This window comes from Schistocerca americana, unplaced genomic scaffold, assembly GCF_021461395.2.
Source record: "Schistocerca americana isolate TAMUIC-IGC-003095 unplaced genomic scaffold, iqSchAmer2.1 HiC_scaffold_313, whole genome shotgun sequence".
Lineage (NCBI taxonomy): Eukaryota > Metazoa > Arthropoda > Insecta > Orthoptera > Acrididae > Schistocerca > Schistocerca americana.
Window position 1 is genome coordinate 167,501 of NW_025726031.1, and position 5,000 is coordinate 172,500.

Below are 5,000 nucleotides of genomic sequence, written 5' to 3' on the forward strand. Positions count from 1 at the left end.
ACCACAGTTATCCAAGTAACGTGGGTACGATCTAAGGAACCATAACTGATTTAATGAGCCATTCGCGGTTTCACCTTAATGCGGCTTGTACTGAGACATGCATGGCTTAATCTTTGAGACAAGCATATGACTACTGGCAGGATCAACCAGGGAGCTGCGTCAACTAGAGCTGAGCAGCCGGCCGCCCGGGAGTGTGTCCCGGGGGCCCGCGCGAACACGCAAGCGTCCGCTCAATTATTCTGCAAACAGGAGGAGGCTGAGCTCCCCTGCACGATACACCTCGAAACCCTCTCAGGTCCCGGCGGCGCGCAGCGCCGTCCTAAGTACTTGGTCGGGTTCGAGAGAGGCGCAATCGCCCGGAGTTTGGCGAGTAGACGCTTTAGGTGCGACCACCCGTGCTCCCAACTGAGCTTGCCGCTGCCGACAGAGGCCCGGGAGCGTGCTGTCGTGGCATTGCCGGCGGGAGACAACACGCGCCACCTACGGTGGCCGGCAGCTCCAACGCCAGCGCCACAGAAGGACAAAAGCCCCACTTGGGTGCCGAAGCGAACTCTCCCAGCACAGCGCACGCGCCAACACGTCCGCACAGCTGCGATACAAACCACCTGCGAGAACCGCAGAGGCGACCGAGCAGCAGACGGCGTCGCGGCGCCGAGCGCCGGGCGGCGGCGCATCCTCAGCGCACACAGTCCTCAATCGGACCAGCACACTGCAGATGTCCACCGCGCTTCGCACCGGGCCCGCGAGGACCTACTTTGGCCGCACGGCGCCGCGTGCAGGGTGCGCCGGCGCGCAGCTGCGCCGCCTGCCGCCTCCGTCGGCCGGCGCGCCTGCCACTGGCCGCCCCCACCAGCCGGCTGTAGCGCGTGCGCCCACGCACCGCGCGGCCAGCACGCCGGGAGGCCCCCCCTCACCGGCCGGGGACGGTCCCACCCAGCCACCGCCGCGTATCGCTTCACACCCACATGCCATTCACGTTCGTGGGCATGGTGGGTATCGCTGAAACAACCGGTTGGTAGCTCAACCGATCGTCGCCATCACTGATTCACCTCTAGCGAGAACAACCGCACCACAACGGTTTACCAGTTGTTCATTTGCGTAACGTCACCAGCAAACGTAGACGTCCATCGCCATTTGCAAATTCAACGATTGTTGCATGCCTGTGTCAGGTGTCACGACACACTATGTCTGCCCACATACACGCAACAACATGTGCACGCTTCGCGAACACGTGGAAGGTGGCCCCCGTACGTATGCGATGTCCATTGCGCGAACGACTGTCAACCGGCCTCTGTCGCATGTCGCAGATGTGGAACGCAGTGCACCATGCTGTCACGGTGTGTGAGAAGAGACGACTACGTCTGACAACACGCGCCACTACATCAACAGACGGCTCATGCTGATCGCCATCCAGGGCATACCACACTGCAATCCGGCTCTTATAGGGAGACGACACATAGCTGAGTGCACAACAGTTGGACCGCATGGTTCGCCGTTGTTGGCGCAGTCGTTGTACGGTCACATGTACCACGATGTATCATTCAGTACATGAGGACCAATGTGCAGTACAGTGTGTGATTTGGACGTACAACATCAGCGGACAGTTGACACAGGCCGTACCACAGCGTAGGCTAAGTGCTTCGCCATGCGAATGCCAATGAACAACTGCGAAGGGCATTGAGCATGTACGTCCTGCTGCCATCCACATTACAGTGTATCGCTGCAAGGTGTTTAACATGAAGCGATACACTGGGGACCAGGCAGTGCGAGTAGCAAACTATATTGCGGGGGTTGCAGTTAGGCAACACTACACTAATTTAACGCGTCGTATGACAATTACAGAGCGGGTTAAGGCCCAACGTGTGTTGGGTTAAGGCCCAACGTGTGTTGGGTTAAGGCCCAACGTGTGTTGGGTTAAGGCCCAACGTGTGTTGGGTTAAGGCCCAACGTGTGTTGGGTTAAGGCCCAACGTGTGTTGGGTTAAGGCCCAACGTGTGTTGGGTTAAGGCCCAACGTGTGTTGGGTTAAGGCCCAACGTGTGTTGGGTTAAGGCCCAACGTGTGTTGGGTTAAGGCCCAACGTGTGTTGGGTTAAGGCCCAACGTGTGTTGGGTTAAGGCCCAACGTGGGTTGGGTTAAGGCGCAACGTGGGTTGGGTTAAGGCGCAACGTGGGTTGGGTTAAGGCCCAACGTGGGTTGGGTTAAGGCGCAACGTGGGTTGGGTTAAGGCGCAACGTGGGTTGGGTTAAGGCGCAACGTGGGTTAGGTTAAGGCGCAACGTGGGTTAGGTTAAGGCGCAACGTAGGTTAGGTTAAGGCGCAATATAGGTTAGGTTAAGGCGCAATATAGGTTAGGTTAAGGCGCAATATAGGTTAGGTTAAGGCGCAATATAGGTTAGGTTAAGGCGCAATATAGGTTAGGTTAAGGCGCAATATAGGTTAGGTTAAGGCGCAACGTAGGTTAGGTTAAGGCGCAACATAGGTTAGGTTAAGGCGCAACATAGGTTAGGTTAAGGCGCAACATGGGTTAGGTTAAGGCGCAATATAGGTTAGGTTAAGGCACAATATGGGTTAGGTTAAGGCACAATATGGGTTAGGTTAAGGCACAATATGGGTTAGGTTAAGGCACAATATGGGTTAGGTTAAGGCACAATATGGGTTAGGTTAAGGCACAATATGGGTTAGGTTAAGGCACAATATGGGTTAGGTTAAGGCACAATATGGGTTAGGTTAAGGCACAATATGGGTTAGGTTAAGGCACAATATGGGTTAGGTTAAGGCACAATATGGGTTAGGTTAAGGCACAATATGGGTTAGGTTAAGGCACAATATGGGTTAGGTTAAGGCACAATATGGGTTAGGTTAAGGCACAATATGGGTTAGGTTAAGGCACAATATGGGTTAGGTTAAGGCACAATATGGGTTAGGTTAAGGCACAATATGGGTTAGGTTAAGGCACAATATGGGTTAGGTTAAGGCACAATATGGGTTAGGTTAAGGCACAATATGGGTTAGGTTAAGGCACAATATGGGTTAGGTTAAGGCACAATATGGGTTAGGTTAAGGCACAATATGGGTTAGGTTAAGGCACAATATGGGTTAGGTTAAGGCACAATATGGGTTAGGTTAAGGCACAATATGGGTTAGGTTAAGGCACAACGTGGGTTAGGTTAAGGCACAACGTGGGTTAGGTTAAGGCACAACGTGGGTTAGGTTAAGGCACAACGTGGGTTAGGTTAAGGCACAACGTGGGTTAGGTTAAGGCACAACGTGGGTTAGGTTAAGGCACAACGTGGGTTAGGTTAAGGCACAACGTGGGTTAGGTTAAGGCACAATACGGGTTAGGTTAAGGCACAATACGGGTTAGGTTAAGGCACAATACGGGTTAGGTTAAGGCACAATACGGGTTAGGTTAAGGCACAATACGGGTTAGGTTAAGGCACAATACGGGTTAGGTTAAGGCACAATACGGGTTAGGTTAAGGCACAATACGGGTTAGGTTAAGGCACAATACGGGTTAGGTTAAGGCACAATACGGGTTAGGTTAAGGCACAATACGGGTTAGGTTAAGGCACAATACGGGTTAGGTTAAGGCACAATACGGGTTAGGTTAAGGCACAATACGGGTTAGGTTAAGGTACAATACGGGTTAGGTTAAGGCACAATACGGGTTAGGTTAAGGCACAATACGGGTTAGGTTAAGGCACAATATGGGTTAGGTTAAGGCACAATATGGGTTAGGTTAAGGCACAATATGGGTTAGGTTAAGGCACAATATGGGTTAGGTTAAGGCACAATATGGGTTAGGTTAAGGCACAATATGGGTTAGGTTAAGGCACAATATGGGTTAGGTTAAGGCACAATATGGGTTAGGTTAAGGCACAATATGGGTTAGGTTAAGGCACAATATGGGTTAGGTTAAGGCACAATATGGGTTAGGTTAAGGCACAATATGGGTTAGGTTAAGGCACAATATGGGTTAGGTTAAGGCACAATATGGGTTAGGTTAAGGCACAATATGGGTTAGGTTAAGGCACAACGTGGGTTAGGTTAAGGCACAACGTGGGTTAGGTTAAGGCACAACGTGGGTTAGGTTAAGGCACAACGTGGGTTAGGTTAAGGCACAACGTGGGTTAGGTTAAGGCACAACGTGGGTTAGGTTAAGGCACAACGTGGGTTAGGTTAAGGCACAACGTGGGTTAGGTTAAGGCACAACGTGGGTTAGGTTAAGGCACAATACGGGTTAGGTTAAGGCACAATACGGGTTAGGTTAAGGCACAATACGGGTTAGGTTAAGGCACAATACGGGTTAGGTTAAGGCACAATACGGGTTAGGTTAAGGCACAATACGGGTTAGGTTAAGGCACAATACGGGTTAGGTTAAGGCACAATACGGGTTAGGTTAAGGCACAATACGGGTTAGGTTAAGGCACAATACGGGTTAGGTTAAGGCACAATACGGGTTAGGTTAAGGCACAATACGGGTTAGGTTAAGGCACAATACGGGTTAGGTTAAGGCACAATACGGGTTAGGTTAAGGCACAATACGGGTTAGGTTAAGGTACAATACGGGTTAGGTTAAGGCACAATATGGGTTAGGTTAAGGCACAATATGGGTTAGGTTAAGGCACAATATGGGTTAGGTTAAGGCACAATATGGGTTAGGTTAAGGCACAATATGGGTTAGGTTAAGGCACAATATGGGTTAGGTTAAGGCACAATATGGGTTAGGTTAAGGCACAATATGGGTTAGGTTAAGGCACAATATGGGTTAGGTTAAGGCACAATATGGGTTAGGTTAAGGCACAATATGGGTTAGGTTAAGGCACAATATGGGTTAGGTTAAGGCACAATATGGGTTAGGTTAAGGCACAATATGGGTTAGGTTAAGGCACAATATGGGTTAGGTTAAGGCACAACGTGGGTTAGGTTAAGGCACAACGTGGGTTAGGTTAAGGCACAACGTGGGTTAGGTTAAGGCACAACGTGGGTTAGGTTAAGG

The 5,000-nt window shown here is 50.8% G+C and overlaps 1 non-coding gene across 1 annotated transcript in view; it reads right to left on the reverse strand.

Moving 5' to 3' along the window:
• The window catches only part of LOC124579806, a 1,910-nt gene extending 1,757 nt beyond the window's left edge, over positions 1–153 (reverse strand). Inside the window, exon 1 of the ribosomal RNA XR_006972967.1 lies at positions 1–153. This exon is cut by the window's left edge and continues 1,757 nt beyond it. This is a non-coding gene — a ribosomal RNA (small subunit ribosomal RNA).
• Between the last annotated feature and the right edge of the window lie 4,847 nt (positions 154–5,000).